Consider the following 19,118-nt stretch of genomic DNA (forward strand, 5'->3'; position numbering starts at 1 on the left):
TTATTATAATTATAATTATTATTATTTTTGCTGTTGTTGTTGTTGTTGTTATTATCATTATTATTATTATTATTATTATTATTATTATTATTATTATTATTATTATTGTACCCAAAAGCCTTTTTTGATGTAAGATTTGACTATTTCTCCGTTTAATAGAAAACACTTGAAGAGACATATAGTTATGAATTTGCCCCTCACTTTTTCAACTCTTTTGGTACCTATATCGAGTTCAAACGAGTACAAGCTGATCTTAGGACAACATTTAAATTAGCATGGAAACCTGAATCGACGTGAAATGACTACGACTTTACATGTGAAAGTGCAAGGCATTTAGCTGTTTCCCACTGTATTTGTTCAAGAAAGTCGTTATGTTGGTAAACTCACCAAATGTAAAGCGCCTTTATACATTTCATGCTACATGAAAAGGTTCTTGTTAAAACAAAGCACTAGTTTTCAGTAAAATTGCGGAATGTAATTTTGCGCGTTGAAGTGACATGAAATAAATAAAAAGTGCAGTGAACCCTCAAAACACCCCCACATCCCCACACCAACCCCCATTTAACCAAATGACACTGTCGTCGTCCTTTTCAGACTGAACAGACGTATATTATTATAACGACCAGCACTAATTACCAGTTTGTTGTCGCACATAACGCAACTTTATCATTTAATAGCAACGAATAAAGATACCCCATTAAATGATTAGCCAATTTTTCTATGTTGAATTGATGAATTGCATTTGTCTGTGAGACCACCTGGTCGGTTCTGCCAGTAAGAGCGTATGGTTTGGACATTTAATTGAGAGCATCACGCCTGAATCTTAGTGTGTCTGTCAACTTTGCAGAGCTGCAGATGTAAATGTACCAAGTACTGAGGGTGGATATGATGGTACTGGTAATAACCCAGGAATGCTGTCAGGCTAAAAGAACATCTTTTGTTTGAGCATCCCAAATCCTTGGTAAAGTACAAACTATATATGCATTTTACATTGTTTCTTTGAACAAACATATTGTGTAGTTCAAGTTCCTTCGAGAACACCCTATGTCTGCTAAAAGCGGATTATAATTACACCGTTATTTGTTAAAGTTTTCGCCTTTCAGAGAATGAGGATATATAACTATCGTGGCACGTCTTTTTCAACACAATGGTCGTTACAAAGTCACACGGTCTCGTTTTCGCCTTTCAGAGAACGAGGATATGGCGTGAGACCACAGTTATTTTTACTATATGTTTCATATAGACACTAACCTGGCTTTTGACTTTATACACACCCCAATTGAAAAACAAGGACATGGCATCTCTAGAACAATTCAAGACACAAAATATAATCACAAGAAAACACCATGTTGACCATTGACCCGACTGTCAAAATTGAGTTCAAATACATAACCCTTCCGCCAGGGAGTCAATCGGCTACAAACAACTAATTTTCAGACTTCCACAAGCTATGATTTTTCCAATATTTGCATTGAAAACTATCAATTTCTGCAATAGAGTGTCAAATTCAGTCAAGTTCTCTGCAAAAAGAACATTTTTTGCTTCTTTTTCATTCAATTTTAATAAAATATTGATACTTGAACACAAGCACTCTTTTTTTCTGTATTCACATCCGGATCTTGGTCAACGGGGGGCAGATAACTGTGGTCTTGAGCCATATATAACCACTGTGGCACGTCTTTTTCAACACAACGGTCGTTACAAAGCTACACGGTCTCTGTTTTGTTATCATCTGTAATACAGAGATTACGAAGACATACAAAACGATAACTGTGTTATGGAACATGAAATGTAAAATGGCACTATATTTTTGGTGAGTTTACCAACAAAATTACTTTTTTGTGAGAGTTATTGTGAGAAAAAGCAAAATGCACAGCACTCTACCATGTTAAATCGTGATCGTTTCCGGTTGATTCAATTGTTCCTGCAAATGCAGCTTTTGTCCTAAAATGAGTTTGTTCTCATAATAGTCAAAAGCTCACCTTTTTGCATTCAAGATGGCGGCTTTGTGTTTACAATTTTAATGCTAAAGTCAGGTATATTACCTGTCCTTAGTCATGCACGTTCTAGATGATCCGATTATGAGTTTTGCCAAGAACTAGAACATTTAACACAACACATATTCAATCATATGCGACACTTCATTTCACGGTATTTAAATTTTACTCATATTAAAACACAAAAAAACATTCCAACAGACAAAATTCAGCGCTTTCCTCCTTTAAGAACTAGCTGGCACCACAACGGAAGACGCGCTGGAGCATTTTTAACGCATAACAGAATGTTGTAGCTCCAATGATTCCTCGGGATTTTTTTATGGAAAAGATACTTTAAAATGTAGGGTTTCTCTTCAAATGTATACGAATGTTAAATCCATGTTCCACTCATTTATCTTACGGCAGACAACAATCGGTTATAAAAGCTCTGTTTGCAACTAAAAACATGGTTTATAGTAGAGAAAAGTAAAAGATATGAAACAAAAGTATACCCAATTACGTTAAGCATTAAAAAAAGAATACTTCAAATAGTGATAAACATCAACTTGATGAATAAGTGAACGGTATGGTTTAACAGATAAACCGCATTATTTTCAAACATTTCGTTATGCAAGTGTTCCACAAACAAGTCACGATGCTGATGTCAGGTTGTTTCCTTGTCTTATGGCATTCTTCTCAATAAAGCAGTCCAAAGCTATCTTGCGCCCTCCCGTTTCGGACTGAACTTTGTGCATATATTGTGAAAAAATGGGTACTCTAAAAATATATAAGTGATATCTTTTAACACATCACAGCAAACATTTTACTCGATTGTATTACAATATTTTTAATCACTGACTAGTCAATCGCTTGATAAGGTAAAGAAATAAGTAAAATGAAGAAAAAATGGTTCCGCTGGGGCTCGAACCCAGGACCTCTCGCGTGTGAAGCGAGCGTGATAACCACTACACTACGGAACCGATGATTTGGTCGTTTTGTGTTTAAGTAAATATCTTATTCAAGCAAACGGTGTTAATCAAATAAAATTATATGGAGATGCCGGGGATCGAAGCCGGGGCCTTTCACATGCAAAGCGAACGCTCTACCACTGAGCCACATCCCCAATATATTTCACTAACAACAACAAATTTTGAAACAAACTTATATCGGTTTACTTCAGGTATTATTTTAATATTACGGAACGTGACAAATGTCGAGCGTTATTCAATAGATAAACCTGGTTTTGTTTTCATACATTTAATATTGCAAGTTATCCACAAACCTGTCAATCCAGAGTTCTCTTGCACCCTCCCGTTTTGGATTGGGCTTTGTGTAAATACGTGCATATTTATATTGTGAAAAGATCGGCACACTTAAATAAACAATAATTAACAAATTGATCGCAAACATTTAACTCGATCTTAATATAATTTTCTTTTATCACTGACTCGCTTGATTAGGCAAAGAAATAAGTAAAATGAAGAAAAATGGTTCCGCTGGGGCTCGAACCCAGGACCTCTCGCGTGTGAAGCGAGCGTGATAACCACTACACTACGGAACCGCCGATAGGTCGTTTTATGTTTAAGTAAATATTTTATTCAAGCAAACGGTGTTAATCAAATAAAATTATATGGAGATGCCGGGGATCGAAGCCGGGGCCTTTCACATGCAAAGCGAACGCTCTACCACTGAGCCACATCCCCTTATACTTCGCCACGTTAACATCTCTTCCGCTCAGAGGTTGCAGAATTCACTTTATTTGGCAAAATAAGAAGAAAACGTTTTACAACTCAGCAAAATAACAAATTGCTAATACGTTAACAATTATCAAATGTCACAGCACAAAAATAACAAACACTAACGGTACTTATTTTACGAGTTTACACTTATCGTCTTTATCTTGATACGTAACGCGGCCATTTTAACAAAGTGAATGTTCGTGGGATTTTTTGACGATAATTATATGCAGAATTAAGGTAAGTTCGTGAGTCAATCGCGATTACTATCGAGGACGCGATTTCGCTTTCTTCTTTGTATTGGCGAGCTACTCGTGTTTATGATAATGTTACACTTTATGAACTCCGAATTGGCAAACAACTAGTTATCTAGGTAGATTGGAAGACAGGTGTTCTCTGCTTTGTGCTTGTCCTCGGGTTTCTCTGAAGAGCCATGTTCCTGAATATGTATATGCTTCTGGTGGAGTGATTTAAATTAGGTAATTGTATGGATCTAAAACTTGAATAATGGGGCGGTTTTTTGGGTGTGTTTTTTCAGATTTTGTTGGAGCACTGGTCAGAGACGGGGAAGGGATGCATCTCAGAAGGTTATTGCTGATAGAAGAAATGAATTGGATTATAGCTGAGGCTTGCAGGCGATGTCTCCGAGATATATAGGATCTGACACGAGTTGTCATTTAATACAAGATTTTATTAAACGAGTTCATGAAATTTGTTAGTAAGCGAGCCTCTGGCGAGCTTACTAACAACTTTCATGGACGAGTTTAATAAAATTCTTGAATTAAATGACAACTAGTGTCAGATCTTTTTTATCACATGCTTAAAACGGTGTTTTTATTACCAATTAAGTTCCACTTTCTGAACCGATTATTTGACAGCCAAAGTACTCAGAGTAGAATGTCAACGATGCGCCATATAAATAGTTCCAAATTAAAATGACAAAAGTAACTAGCAGTTATCAAGTTTTAAAAGCTGATAAAGCGCTTAACAAGTCACAAATACAAAAGTGTGTAGTAAAATATCCAACAACATGAATAACGAACGAATTTAACCAAAAAACCCAATAAGTACACAATTTGATGACGTCACACTCAGAGTACATGCATTTACGCGGTTTATGTGACCTACATCGGTCTGTCAAGTTTTCTGTGTGCAAGGATTTAAAAGTTATTCGCTGTCGCTTTCTACGATGATTTTGCAGCGTTTTCTTGGTGTACATGGCGTTTCACAACATGCTGATGATAACGGCGAAGCCTTATTCTGTACTGCATGGATGTTGCTGTTGAAAAAGTTAATTTCCACCAGGAATGTTTCCAGAGAACATGATGTTCTAGCCGCCATGGGATGTGTAATGAAATGTCTGTGCTGCGGAATTCGTATTTGTGTTTTCGGTAACCGACAGCTGATTAAATTGGCAAGCAAATGGCATTGATTGCATATTGCTTGTGTTGGTCAAGATGGAGATGTTTGAAATGTTCTTGTGGTGTTGTCACTATTGTGGCTGTATTTGTTGACTGACTGGATACTTCTGTGACTAGTAATCTGCATTATCTGGTTGGCGGAACATTGTTATCAAAAAGTTTGTGTACAAGATGCTTTCTGGCACTATGATTCGTTAGCCTTTTCTCTCCCGAAAGTCTTACAGCTTCATTATTACGGTAAGTATTTGCTGGCATTTAAACCATTTTGTTTACAAACAATGCGGAGGGATATCTAGGTTGCGTGTGATTAGTCTGGCCAATCAAAATGTCTGATAGGTTATGTTACACATGTGTAAGATAAAAATATTCGTCATGGGTATATTACACGGAAAACAAGGGTAAGCATGTGATAAAGTTTGAATTCCGGATATTGAATGAAGTCGAATCGTCGGGACGCTGGAGACAAAGAGTGATTTGAGTTTGTGTTTATCTCTTATATCTTTGAGAGATTCCAGGGAAGTTTCCTTACATAGATTGTTGAGGAACACAAGAAATGTCTCATTGTTTACAGACTACCTTTCAATATTTGTGACATAACTTCTTCTTCCTTGACATTCTATACAGTATAGTTACTTCTTTTCAGCATTTATTCAACACAACCATGACTAGATCTTTATTTCATCATTTTAACACGTTTAAGTTTTTCAGTATTCTCCATGAAATCTAGTCCACACCCTCATTAACCATTATACTATTATCCTTAATCATCACCCCTTGTCCATTATACTGCCGAAAACTCACTTTACTTGTACCTCTCTGCATAACGTTGTGTTTCATAAGTATTTGCCATGATTTTTTTAAACAATTAACAATTAAAAATTTAAAATTAAACATAAACTTCGTGATGAAAGCTGCTCTTTTCTCTGTTATTTTTATTATTTTAGTGCATAGCGAGTAACATACACATTACTGGGATAACATATTACGCTGTGTTTCTTGTTTTTTATTGCAAATGCGCATAGCCTAATAAAAGAAAGGTGTTTGAACACAAAAAAAAGTTTTTGGAGGTCGATGGTTTTAAAGTAAATTCTGTTCGTTGCCTCTCCATACGGGAATCAGGATAGAATATTATGAAAAAAATAACATTACGAAGTACTTTATTTGCATTTTTTTTTGCAATATTTAATGTATTGTTTCAAACTATGCTGTATTCAACTTTGACTTTAATTGCAAAACAATTGTATACTTTATTTGAGCTAATTTATATGAATAGTATAATGATTTAGGTACATGCAGATCTCTTTTTTAATGTGTATTGTATTATTATTATTATTATTGTTGTTGTTGTTGTTGTTGTTGTTGTTGTTGCTGCTGCTGTTATTATTATTATTATTATTATTATTATTATTATTATTATTGTAAACAAAAGCCTTCTTGGATATTAATAGGTAAAATTTGACTATTTCTCCGTTTAATAGAATAAACTTGAAGAGACATATAGTTATGGACTTGCCCCTCACTTTTTCAAATCTTTTAGTACCTACATCGAGTACAAAAGAGTACAAGATGATCTTAGGACAACATTTAAATTAGCATGGAAACCTGAATCGACGTGAAATGACTACGACTTTACATGTGAAAGTGCAAGGCATTTAGCTGTTTCCCACTGTATTTGTCCAAGAAAGTAGTTATGTTGGTAAACTCACCAAATATAAAGCGCCTTTATACATTTCATGTTATATGACAAAGTTCTTCTTCAAACAAAGCACTAGTTTTCAGTAAAATTGCGGAATGTAATTTTGTACGTTGTAGTGACATGAAATAAATGAAAAAGTGCAGTGAACCCCCAAAACACCCCCACATACCCACACCTACCCCCATTTAACCAAATGACACAGTCGTCGTCCTTTTCAGACTGAACAGACGTATATTATTATAACGACCAGCACCAATTACCAGTTTGTTGTCGCACATACCGCAACTTTATCATTTAATAGCAACGAATAAAGATACCCCATTAAATAATTAGCAACTTTTTCGATGTAGAATGACGAATTGCAATTGTCTGTGAGCCCACCTGGTCGGTTCTGCCAGTAAGAGCGTATGGTTTGGACATTTAATTGAGAGCATCACGCCTGAATCTTCGTGTGTCTGTCAACTTTGCAGAGCTGCAGATGTAAATGTACCAGGTACGGGGGGTTGATATGATGGTACTGGTAATAACCCAGGATTGCTGTTAGGCTAAAGGACCATCTTATGTTTGACCCTCCCAAATCCTTGGTAAAGTACAAACTATATATGCATTTTACATTGTTTCTTTGAACAAACATATTGTGTAGTTCAAGTTCCTTCGAGAGCACCCTATATCTGCTAAAAGCGGATTATAATTACACCGTTATTTGTTAAAGTTTTCGCCTTTCAGAGAATGAGGATATATGACTACCGTGGCACGTCTTTTTCCACACAACGGTCGTTACAAAGTCACACGGTCTCTGTTTTGTTATCATCTTTAACACAGAGATTACGAAGACATACAGAACAATAACTGTGTTATGGAACATAAAATGTAGAATGGCACTATATTTTCAGTGAGTTTACCAACAATTTTTTTGTGAGAGTTATTGTGAGAAAAAGCAAAATGCACAGCACTTTATCAAATGAAATCGTGGTCGTTTCAGGTTGATTCAATTGTTCCTGCAAATGCAGCTATTGACCTAAAATGAGTTTGTTCTCATAATAGTCAAAAACCTACATTTTTGCATTCAAGATGGCGGCTTTGTGTTTAAATTTTAATTATTGAGTCAGGTCTATTACCTGCCCATAGTCAAGCACGTTCTAGATGATCCGATTCTGAGTTTTGCCCAGAACTAGAACATTTAACAAAACACATATCCAATCATATGCGACACTTCATTCGACGGTATTTAAATCTTGCTCTTATTAAAACTCAGAAAAACATTCCAATAGACCACATTCAGCGCTTTCCCCCATTAAGAACTCAGCTAGTTGGCACCACAACGGAAGAAGCGTTGGAGCATTTTTAACGCATAACATAATGTTGTAGTTCCAATGATTCATCAGGATATCAAAACCCGAGCTGATATTCAATGTTAAGCACACTTTTCATGGGAAAAGATACTTGAATAATGTAGGGTTTCCCTTCAAATGAATACGAATGTTAGATCCATTTTTCCACTCATTTATCTTACGGCAGACAACAATCGGTTATAAAAGCCATTTTTTTCAACTTTAAACATGGTTTATAGAAGAGAAAAGTATACAGTATGAAATAAAAGTATACACATATACGTTATTAACGTATTTGTATTTACTTTTTAAAGCATAAAAAACACTACTTCAAATAAGTATAAACATCAACTTGATGAATAAGTGAACGTTACGGTTTAACAGATAAGCCGGATTATTTTCAAACATATAAGTATGCAAGTGTTCCACAAACAGGTCACGATTCTGATGTTATATTGTATCCTTGTATTATGGTCTTCTACTAAATAAAGCAAATCAGAGCTCTCTTGCGCCCTCCCGTTTCGGATTAAACTAGATGATTGGGGATCGAACCCGGGGCATGCAAAGCTAACGCTCTACCACTGAGCCTAATCCCCCATATATTTCACTAACGAAAACAATTTTTCAAATAAACTTATATCGGTTTACTCCAGTTATGAATTTAATATTACGGAACGTGACAGGTGTCGAGCGTTTTTCAACAAATAAACCTGATTTTGTTTTCATACATTTATTATTGCAAATTATCCACAAACCTGTCAATCTAGAGTTCTCTTGCACCCTCCCGTTTTGATTGTATATATATATATATATATATATTTATATTGTGAAAAGATCGGAATACTAAAACAAACAATGATTAACAAATTGAACGCAAACATTTTACTCGATCTTTATATAATTTTCTTTTATCACTGACTCGCTTGATTATGCAAAGAAAGAAGTAAAAATAATGGTTCCGCTGGGTCTCGAACCCAGGACCTCTCGCGTGTGAAGCGAGCGTGATAACAACTACACTACGGAACCGCCGATTGGTCGTTTTATGTTTAAAAACATATATTATTTAAGCAAACGATGTTTATCAAATAAAATTATATGGAGATGCCGGGGATCGAACCCGGGGCCTTTCACATGCAAAGCGAACGCTCTACCACTGAGCCACATCCCCTTATACTTCACGTATGATAACATCTTTTCCGATTAACTTGTACGTGTTTATTTCATTTATGGTTTTGAGACACTTTATTCCCCGCTTTTTCAATTTTTCTCGTGTAAAACTCAGATAAAAAGATACCAACAGACCATAGTCACAGCATTTCTCCATTTCCAACTAATTGTCACCACAACGGAAGACGCATTGGAGTATTTTTAACGAATAACAGATTATTGTAGCTCCAATGATTCCTCAGGATATCAAAATCGGGGCCGCCGTTTACTGTTGAGAACACTGTTTTATAAAAGAAAAATACTTTAAAATGTAGGGTTTGTCTTCAAATGCATGTATATACAAAAGTTAAATCCGTTTTCCACTCATTTATCAAACGGCAGACAACAATCGGTTATAAAAGCTCTGTTTTCAACTTAAAACATGGTTTATAGTAGAGAAAAGTAAACCGTATCAAATATAGTATATACAATACGTTTAGCATTAAAAAACAAGCACACTTTCAAATAGTTATAAACATCAACTTGATGAATAAGTGAACGTTACGGTTTAACAGATAAGCCGGATAATTTTCAAACATATTGTTATGCAAGTGCTCCACAAACAAGTCACGATTCTGATGTCAGGTTGTTTCCTAGTCTTCTGGCCGCCTATTACTCAATAAAGCAAACCAAAGCTCTCTTGCGTCCTCCCGTTTCGGACTGAACTTTGTGCATATATTGTGAAAAGATCGGTACTCTAAAAAACATACAATGATTTGTTTTAACACATTCACACCAAACATTTTACTCGATTTGATTACAATATTCTTATATGACTGACTAGTCAATCGTTTGATTAGGTAAAGAAATCAGTATAATATGAAGAATGGTTCCGCTGGGGCTCGAACCAAGGACCTCTCGCGTGTGAAGCGAGCGTGATAACCACTACACTACGGAACCGATGATTTGGTATTTTATGCTTCTGCATATAATTAAAGCAAACGGTGTTAATCAAATAAAAGTATATGGAGATGCCGGGGATCGAACCCGGGGCCTTTCACATGCAAAGCGAACGCTCTACCACTGAGCCACATCCCCTTATACTCACGTATGATAACATCTTTTCCCATTAACTTGGACGTGTTTATTTCATTTATGGTTTTGAGACACTTTATTCCCCGCTTTTTCAATTTTTCTCGTGTAAAACTCAGAAAAAAAGATACCAACAGACCATAGTCACAGCTCTTCTCCATTTCCAACTAATCGTCACCACAACGGAAGACGCGTTTGGGTATTTTTAACGAATAACAGAATGTTGTAGCTCCAATGATTCCTCAGGATATCAAAATCGGGGCCGCCGTTTACTGTTGAGAACACTGTTTTATTAAAGAAAAATACTTTAAAATGTAGGGTTTGTCTTCAAATACATGTATATACAAAAGTTAAATCCGTTTTCCACTCATTTATCAAACGGCAGACAACAATCGGTAATAAAAGCTCTGTTTTCAACTTAAAACATGGTTTATAGTAGAGAAAAGTAAACCGTATCAAATATAGTATACACAATACGTTTAGCATTAAAAACAAGCATACTTCAAATAGTTATAAACATCAACTAGAAAAATAAGTGAACGTTACGGTTTAACAGATAAGCCGGATAATTTTCAAACATATTGTTATGCAAGTGCTCCACAAACAAGTCACGATTCTGATGTCAGGTTGTTTCCTAGTCTTCTGGCCGCCTATTACTCAATAAAGCAATCCAAAGCTCTCTTGCGCCCTCCCGTTTCGGACTGAACTTTGTGCATATATTGTGAAAAGATCGGTACTCTAAAAAATATACAATGATTTGTTTTAACACATTCACAGCAAACATTTTACTCGATTTGATTACAATATTCTTATATGACTGACTAGTCAATCGTTTGATTAGGTAAAGAAATCAGTAAAATATGAAGAATGGTTCCGCTGGGGCTCGAACCCAGGACCTCTCGCGTGTGAAGCGAGCGTGATAACCACTACACTACGAAAATGATTTGGTATTTTATGCTTCTGCATATAATTAAAGCAAACGGTGTTAATCAAATAAAATTATATGGAGATGCCGGGGATCGAACCCGGGGCCTTTCACATGCAAAGCGAACGCTCTACCACTGAGCCACATCCCCCTTATGCTTCACGTATGATTACATATTTTAATATTAACTTGGACGTGCTTATTTCATTTATTGTTTAGAGACACTTTATTCCCGCTTTTTAAATTTTTCTCGTGTAAAACTCAGAAAAAAGATACCAACAGACCATAGTCACAGCATTTCTCCATTTCCAACTAATTGTCACCACAACGGAAGACGCGTTTGGGTATTTTTAACGAGTAACAGAATGTTGTAGCTCCAATGATTCCTCAGGATATCAAAATCGGGGCGGCCGTTTACTGTTGAGAACACTGTTTTATAAAAGAAAAATACTTTAAAATGTAGGGTTTGTCTTCAAATACATGTATATACAAAAGTTAAATCCGTTTTCCACTCATTTATCTTATGGCAGACAATAATCGGTAATAAAAACTCTGTTTCAACTTAAAACATGGTTTATAGTAGAGAAAAGTAAACCGTATCAAATATAGTATACACAATACGTTTAGCATTAAAAAAACATACTTCAAATAGTTATAAACATCAACTTGATGAAGAAGTTAACAGATAAGCCGGATAATTTACAAACATATTGTTATGCAAGTGTTCCACAAACAAGTCACGATTCTGATGTTAGGTTGTTTTCTAGTCTTGTGGCCTATCACTCAATAAAGCAATCCAAAGCTCTCTTGCGCCCTCCCGTTTCGGACTGAACTTGGTGCATATATTGTGAAAAGATCGGTACTCTTAAAAAACATACAATGATTTGTTTTAACACATTCACACCAAACATTTTACTCGATTTTATTACAATATTATTATATGACTGACTAGGCAATCGTTTGATTAAATCAGTAAAGAAATCAGTAAAACATGAAGAATGGTTCCGCTGGGGCTCGAACCCAGGACCTCTCGCGTGTGAAGCGAGCGTGATAACCACTACACGACGGAACCGATGACTTGGTTTTTTATGCTTTTATATATAATTAAAGCAAACGATGTTAATCAAATAAAATTATATGGAGATGCCGGGGATCGAACCCGGGGCCTTTCACATGCAAAGCGAACGCTCTACCACTGAGCCACATCCCCCTTATGCTTCACGTATGACTACATATTTTAATATTAACTTGGACGTGTTTATTTCATTTATTGTTTAGAGACACTTTATTCCCGCTTTTTAAATTTTTCTCGTGTAAAACTCAGAAAAAAGATACCAACAGACCATAGTCACAGCATTTCTCCATTTCCAACTAATTGTCACCACAACGGAAGACGCGTTTGGGTATTTTTAACGAGTAACAGAATGTTGTAGCTCCAATGATTCCTCAGGATATCAAAATCGGGGCCGCCGTTTACTGTTGAGAACACTGTTTTATAAAAGAAAAATACTTTAAAATGTAGGGTTTGTCTTCAAATGCATGTATATACAAAAGTTAAATCCGTTTTCCACTCATTTATCAAACGGCAGACAACAATCGGTAATAAAAGCTCTGTTTTCAACTTAAAACATGGTTAATAGTAGAGAAAAGTAAACCGTATCAAATATAGTATATACAATACGTTTAGCATTAAAAAAACAAGCACACTTTCAAATAGTTATAAACATCAACTTGATGAATAAGTGAACGTTACGGTTTAACAGATAAGCCGGATAATTTTCAAACATATTGTTATGCAAGTGCTCCACAAACAAGTCACGATTCTGATGTCAGGTTGTTTCCTAGTCTTCTGGCCGCCTATTACTCAATAAAGCAATCCAAAGCTCTCTTGCGCCCTCCCGTTTCGGACTGAACTTTGTGCATATATTGTGAAAAGATCGGTACTCTTAAAAAACATACAATGATTTGTTTTAACACATTCACACCAAACATTTTACTCGATTTTATTACAATATTCTTATATGACTGACTAGGCAATCGTTTGATTAAATCAGTAAAGAAATCAGGAAAACATGAAGAATGGTTCCGCTGGGGCTCGAACCCAGGACCTCTCGCGTGTGAAGCGAGCGTGATAACCACTACACTACGGAACCGATGACTTGGTTTTTTATGCTTCTGCATATAATTAAAGCAAACGGTGTTAATCAAATAAAAGTATATGGAGATGCCGGGGATCGAACCCGGGGCCTTTCACATGCAAAGCGAACGCTCTACCACTGAGCCACATCCCCTTATACTTCACGTATGATATCATCTTTTCCGATTAACTTGTACGTGTTTATTTCATTAATGGTTTTGAGACACTTTATTCCCCGCTTTTTCAATTTTTCTCGTGTAAAACTCAGAAAAAAGATACCAACAGACCATAGTCACAGCATTTCTCCATTTCCAACTAATTGTCACCACAACGGAAGACGCGTTTGGGTATTTTTAACGAATAACAGAATGTTGTAGCTCCAATGATTCCTCAGGATATCAAAATCGGGGCCGCCGTTTACTGTTGAGAACACTGTTTTATAAAAGAAAAATACTTTAAAATGTAGGGTTTGTCTTCAAATACATGTATATACAAAAGTTAAATCCGTTTTCCACTCATTTATCTTATGACAGACAACAATCGGTAATAAAAACTCTGTTTCAACTTAAAACATGGTTTATAGTAGAGAAAAGTAAACCGTATCAAATATAGTATATACAATGCGTTTAGCATAAAAAAGCATACTTCAAATAGTTATAAACATCAACTTGATGAAGAAGTGAACGGTACGGTTGAAAAGATTAGCTGGATAATTTTCAAACATATTGTTATGCAAGTGTTCCACAAACAAGTCACGATTCTGATGTCAGGTTGTTTTCTAGTCTTCTAGCCTATTACTCAGTAAAGCAATCCAAAGCTCTCTTGCGCCCTCCCGTTTCGGACTGAACTTGGTGCATATATTGTGAAAAGATCGGTACTCTAAAAAATATACAATGATTTGTTTTAACACATTCACACCAAACATTTTACTCGATTTGATTACAATATTCTTATATGACTGACTAGTCAATCGTTTGATTAGGTAAAGAAATCAGTAAAATATGGAGAATGGTTCCGCTGGGGCTCGAACCAAGGACCTCTCATGTGTGAAGCGAGCGTGATAACAACTACACTACGGAACCGATGACTTGGTTTTTTATGCTTCTGCATATAATTAAAGCAAACGGTGTTAATCAAATAAAATTATATGGAGATGCCGGGGATCGAACCCGGGGCCTTTCACATGCAAAGCGAACGCTCTACCACTGAGCCACATCCCCTTATACTTCACGTATGATAACATCTTTTACAATTAACTTGTACGTGTTTATTTCATTTATGGTTTTGAGACACTTTATTCCCCGCTTTTTCAATTTTTCTCGTGTAAAACTCAGAAAAAAGATACCAACAGACCATAGTAACAGCTCTTCTCCATTTCCAACTAATTGTCACCACAACGGAAGACGCGTTGGAGTATTTTTAACGAATAACAGATCGTTGTAGCTCCAATGATTCCTCAGGATATCAAAATCGGGGCGGCCGTTTATTGTTGAGAACACTGTTTTATAAAAGAAAAATACTTTAAAATGTAGGGTTTCTCTTCAAATACATGTATATACAAAAGTTAAATCCGTTTTCCACTCATTTATCTTATGGCAGACAACAATCGGTAATAAAAGCTCTGTTTTCAACTTAAAACATGGTTTATAGTAGAGAAAAGTAAACCGTATCAAATATAGTATACACAACACGTTTAGCATTAAAAAAAGCATACTTCAAATAGTTATAAACATCAACTTGATAAAGAAGTTAACAGATAAGCCGGATAATTTTCAAACATATTGTTATGCAAGTGTTCCACAAACAAGTCACGATTCTGATGTCAGGTTGTTTCCTAGTCTTCTGGCCTATTACTCAATAAAGCAAACCAAAGCTCTCTTGCGCCCTCCCGTTTCGGACTGAACTTTGTGCATATATTGTGAAAAGATCGGTACTCTAAAAAACATACAATGATTTGTTTTAACACATTCACACCAAACATTTTACTCGATTTGATTACAATATTCTTATATGATTGACTAGCCAATCGTTTGATTAGGTAAAGAAATCAGTACAATATGAAGAATTGTTCCGCTGGGGCTCGAACCCAGGACCTCTCGCGTGTGAAGCGAGCGTGGTTTAAAAGATAAGCCGGATAATTTACAAACATATTGTTATGCAAGTGTTCCACAAACAAGTCACGATTCTGATGTCAGGTTGTTTCCAAGTCTTGTGGCCTACTACTCAATAAAGCAATCCAAAGATCTCTTGCGCCCTCCCGTTTCGGACTAAACTTTGTGCATATATTGTAAAAAGATCGGTACTCTAAAAACATACAATGATTTGTTTCAACACTTGACAGCAGACATTTTACTCGATTGTGTTACAATATTCTTAATTACTGAGAAGTCAGTCGCTTGATTAGGTAAAGAAGTAAGTAAATACAATTATGTTTTCTATTTCATTTCATTTTATGCCAAACATAAAATATTTATTATCTTAACCTTAAGTAAAGACAAACAAAGGAACACAATATAGGTGTGCCAACAAGCGGGGTATTTTATTTTGTATATTCTGACAATTCAATAACATTCACACAGGCACTGATTCCCTGAATAGCCAGAACATGGTGAATGGCTCAATGTTCCTATACACAGTGATGAATACTTCTGCATTGTAGTAATGTCCGGAATCAATGCCACTCACAGCCCTCTACACGAATAAACTCCCATTCGTACGTTGGTAACACAAACAATACCAAACTGAAAAATAAATATGCGTTAATAACACAGAAACAATCATCTATTTGTATATCATTTTTTGTAATAATAATTACACAAAAAAAAAAAAAAAAAAAAAAAAAAAAATCAATAGAACACGCTACTAGTGTACAATGACACGATCCTCTCCGTACCCCACTTGCTTATCGAATGATTTCCCAAATCAGTACATAACCCAATACTTGTAATTTCCTCGAGGAAAATGTAAAACTTATATAAACTACAGTACCCTATAAAATCTACCTCACAACCGAATTTTACATTCTCAATTCCGATAATAAATACATGTAGAATGGTTCCGCTGGGGCTTGAACCCAGGACCTCTCGCGTGTGAAGCGAGCGTGATAACCACTACACTACGGAACCGACAATTTGGTCGTTTTATATTTAAGTAATAATCTTATTTGAGCAACCGGTGTTAATCAAATAAAATTATATGGAGATGCCGGGGATCGAACCCGGGGCCTTTCACATGCAAAGCGAACGCTCTACCACTGAGCCACATCCCCCTTATGCTTCACGTATGATTACATATTTTCCTATTAACTTGGACGTGTTTATTTCATTTATTGTTTAGAGACACTTTATTCCCCTTTTTTAAATTTTACTCGTGTAAAACTCAGATAAAAAGATACCAACAGACCATAGTCACAGCTCTTCTCCATTTCCAACTAATTGTCACCACAACGGAAGACGCTTTGGTGTATTTTTAACGAATAACAGAATGTTGTAGCTCCAATGATTCCTCAGGATATCAAAATCGGGCCGCCGTTAACTGTTGAGAACACTGTTTTATAAAAGAAAAATACTTTAAAATGTGGGGTTTCTCATCAAATACATGTATATACATAAGTTAAATCCGTTTTCCACTCATTTATCTTACGGCAGACAACAATCGGTAATAAAAGCTCTGTTTTCAACTTAAAACATGGTTTTTAGTAGAGAAAAGTAAACCGTATCAAATATAGTATACACAATACGTTTAGCATTGAAAAAAGCATACTTCAAAAAGTTATAAACATCAACTTGATGAAGAAGTGAACGGTACGGTTGAAAAAATAAGCCGGATAATTTTCAAACATATTGTTATGCAAGTGTTCCACAAACAAGTCACGATTCAGATGTCAGGTTGTTTCCTAGTCTGTTGGCCTACTACTCAATAAAGCAATCCAAAGCTCTCTTGCGCCCTCCCGTTTCGGACTGAACTTGGTGCATATATTGTAAAAAGATCGGTACTCTAAAACATACAATGATTTGTTTTAACACTTGACAGCAGACATTTTACTCGATTTTGTTACAATATTCTTAATTACTGAGAAGTCAATCGCTTGATTAGGAAAAGAAATAAGTAAAAGCAAGTACAATGGTTCCGCTGGGGCTCGAACCCAGGACCTCTCGCGTGTGAAGCGAGCGTGATAACCACTACACTACGGAACCGACAATTTGGTCGTTTTATATTTAAGTAAATATCTTATTTTAGCAACCGGTGTTAATCAAATAAAATTATATGGAGATGCCGGGGATCGAACCCGGGGCCTTTCACATGCAAAGCGAACGCTCTACCACTGAGCCACATCCCCTTATACTTCACGTCTGATAACATCTTTTCCAATTAATTTGGACGTGTTTATTTCATTTATGGTTTTGAGACACTTTATTCCCCGCTTTTTCAATATTGCTCGTGTAAAACTCAGATAAAAAGATACCAACAGACCATAGTCACAGCTCTTCTCCATTTCCAACTAATTGTCATCACAACGGAAGACGCGTTGGAGTATTTTTAACGAATAACAGAATGTTGTAGCTCCAATGATTCCTCAGGATATCAAAATCGGGGCCGCCGTTTACAGTTGAGAACACTGTTTTATAAAAGAAAAATACTTTAAAATGTAGGGTTTCTCTTCAAATACATGTATATACAAAAGTTAAATCCGTTTTCCAGTCATTTATCTTACGACAGACAACAATCGGTAATAAAAGCACTGTTTTCAACTTAAAACATGGTTAATAGTAGAGAAAAGTAAACCGTATCAAATATAGTATACACAATTCGTTTAGCATTAAAAACAAGCATACTTCAAATAGTTATAAACATCAACTTGATGAAGAAGTGAACGGTACGGTATAACAGATCAGCCGGATAATTTTCAAACATATTGTTATGCAAATGTTCCGCAAACAAGTCACGATTCTGATGTCAGGTTGTTTCCAAGTCTTGTGGCCTACTACTCAATAAAGCAATCCAAAGATCTCTTGCGCCCTCCCGTTTCGGACTAAACTTTGTGCATATATTGTAAAAAGATCCGTACTCTAAAAACATACAATGATTTGTTTCAACACTTGACAGCAGACATTTTACTCGATTGTGTTACAATATTCTTAATTACTGAGAAGTCAGTCGCTTGATTAGGTAAAGAAGTAAGTAAATACAATTATGTTTTCTATTTCATTTCATTTTATGCCAAACATAATTATAAACATCAACTTGATGAAGAAGTTAACAGATCAGCCGGATAATTTTCAAACATATTGTTATGCAAATGTTCCACAAACAAGTCACGATTCTGATGTCAGGTTGTTTCCTGGTCTTATGGCCTATTACTCAATAAAGCAAACCAAAGCTCTCTTACGTCCTCCCGTTTCGGACTGAACTTTGTGCATATATTGTGAAAAGATCGGTACTCTAAAAACATACAATGATTTGTTTTAACACATTCACAGCAAACATTTTACTCGATTTGATTACAATATTCTTATAGTACTGACTAGTCAATCGTTTGATTAGGTAAAGAAATAAGTAAAATGAAGAAGAATGGTTCCGCTGGGGCTTGAACCCAGGACCTCTCAAGTGTGAAGCGAGCGTGATAACCACTACACTACGGAACCACTGAGCCACATC

At 35.7% G+C, this 19,118-nt stretch overlaps 20 non-coding genes across 20 annotated transcripts; all 20 read right to left on the reverse strand.

Moving 5' to 3' along the window:
* Window positions 1–2,883: 2,883 nt before the first annotated feature.
* Window positions 2,884–2,956, reverse strand: Trnav-cac (transfer RNA valine (anticodon CAC)). Its single transcript has one exon. It is a non-coding gene; the product is annotated as a tRNA-Val (tRNA).
* Window positions 2,957–3,027: 71 nt separating this feature from the next.
* Window positions 3,028–3,099, reverse strand: Trnaa-ugc (transfer RNA alanine (anticodon UGC)). Its single transcript has one exon. It is a non-coding gene; the product is annotated as a tRNA-Ala (tRNA).
* A 365-nt stretch (window positions 3,100–3,464) lies between these two features.
* On the reverse strand, window positions 3,465–3,537 carry Trnav-cac (transfer RNA valine (anticodon CAC)). Its single transcript has one exon. It is a non-coding gene; the product is annotated as a tRNA-Val (tRNA).
* A 70-nt stretch (window positions 3,538–3,607) lies between these two features.
* Trnaa-ugc (transfer RNA alanine (anticodon UGC)) lies at window positions 3,608–3,679 on the reverse strand. Its single transcript has one exon. It is a non-coding gene; the product is annotated as a tRNA-Ala (tRNA).
* Window positions 3,680–9,113: 5,434 nt separating this feature from the next.
* Trnav-cac (transfer RNA valine (anticodon CAC)) lies at window positions 9,114–9,186 on the reverse strand. The gene has a single exon. It is a non-coding gene; the product is annotated as a tRNA-Val (tRNA).
* A 70-nt stretch (window positions 9,187–9,256) lies between these two features.
* Trnaa-ugc (transfer RNA alanine (anticodon UGC)) lies at window positions 9,257–9,328 on the reverse strand. The gene has a single exon. It is a non-coding gene; the product is annotated as a tRNA-Ala (tRNA).
* Window positions 9,329–10,193: 865 nt separating this feature from the next.
* On the reverse strand, window positions 10,194–10,266 carry Trnav-cac (transfer RNA valine (anticodon CAC)). The gene has a single exon. It is a non-coding gene; the product is annotated as a tRNA-Val (tRNA).
* A 66-nt stretch (window positions 10,267–10,332) lies between these two features.
* Trnaa-ugc (transfer RNA alanine (anticodon UGC)) lies at window positions 10,333–10,404 on the reverse strand. Its single transcript has one exon. It is a non-coding gene; the product is annotated as a tRNA-Ala (tRNA).
* Window positions 10,405–11,266: 862 nt separating this feature from the next.
* Trnav-cac (transfer RNA valine (anticodon CAC)) lies at window positions 11,267–11,339 on the reverse strand. The gene has a single exon. It is a non-coding gene; the product is annotated as a tRNA-Val (tRNA).
* Window positions 11,340–11,402: 63 nt separating this feature from the next.
* On the reverse strand, window positions 11,403–11,474 carry Trnaa-ugc (transfer RNA alanine (anticodon UGC)). Its single transcript has one exon. It is a non-coding gene; the product is annotated as a tRNA-Ala (tRNA).
* Window positions 11,475–12,322: 848 nt separating this feature from the next.
* Trnav-cac (transfer RNA valine (anticodon CAC)) lies at window positions 12,323–12,395 on the reverse strand. The gene has a single exon. It is a non-coding gene; the product is annotated as a tRNA-Val (tRNA).
* Window positions 12,396–12,461: 66 nt separating this feature from the next.
* Trnaa-ugc (transfer RNA alanine (anticodon UGC)) lies at window positions 12,462–12,533 on the reverse strand. Its single transcript has one exon. It is a non-coding gene; the product is annotated as a tRNA-Ala (tRNA).
* Window positions 12,534–13,403: 870 nt separating this feature from the next.
* Window positions 13,404–13,476, reverse strand: Trnav-cac (transfer RNA valine (anticodon CAC)). The gene has a single exon. It is a non-coding gene; the product is annotated as a tRNA-Val (tRNA).
* A 66-nt stretch (window positions 13,477–13,542) lies between these two features.
* Window positions 13,543–13,614, reverse strand: Trnaa-ugc (transfer RNA alanine (anticodon UGC)). Its single transcript has one exon. It is a non-coding gene; the product is annotated as a tRNA-Ala (tRNA).
* Window positions 13,615–14,608: 994 nt separating this feature from the next.
* Trnaa-ugc (transfer RNA alanine (anticodon UGC)) lies at window positions 14,609–14,680 on the reverse strand. The gene has a single exon. It is a non-coding gene; the product is annotated as a tRNA-Ala (tRNA).
* A 1,832-nt stretch (window positions 14,681–16,512) lies between these two features.
* Window positions 16,513–16,585, reverse strand: Trnav-cac (transfer RNA valine (anticodon CAC)). Its single transcript has one exon. It is a non-coding gene; the product is annotated as a tRNA-Val (tRNA).
* Window positions 16,586–16,656: 71 nt separating this feature from the next.
* Window positions 16,657–16,728, reverse strand: Trnaa-ugc (transfer RNA alanine (anticodon UGC)). The gene has a single exon. It is a non-coding gene; the product is annotated as a tRNA-Ala (tRNA).
* Window positions 16,729–17,583: 855 nt separating this feature from the next.
* On the reverse strand, window positions 17,584–17,656 carry Trnav-cac (transfer RNA valine (anticodon CAC)). The gene has a single exon. It is a non-coding gene; the product is annotated as a tRNA-Val (tRNA).
* Window positions 17,657–17,727: 71 nt separating this feature from the next.
* Trnaa-ugc (transfer RNA alanine (anticodon UGC)) lies at window positions 17,728–17,799 on the reverse strand. The gene has a single exon. It is a non-coding gene; the product is annotated as a tRNA-Ala (tRNA).
* A 1,233-nt stretch (window positions 17,800–19,032) lies between these two features.
* Trnav-cac (transfer RNA valine (anticodon CAC)) lies at window positions 19,033–19,105 on the reverse strand. Its single transcript has one exon. It is a non-coding gene; the product is annotated as a tRNA-Val (tRNA).
* Between the last annotated feature and the right edge of the window lie 13 nt (window positions 19,106–19,118).

Source organism: Mya arenaria, chromosome 3 (assembly GCF_026914265.1).
Source record: "Mya arenaria isolate MELC-2E11 chromosome 3, ASM2691426v1".
Taxonomy (NCBI): domain Eukaryota; kingdom Metazoa; phylum Mollusca; class Bivalvia; order Myida; family Myidae; genus Mya; species Mya arenaria.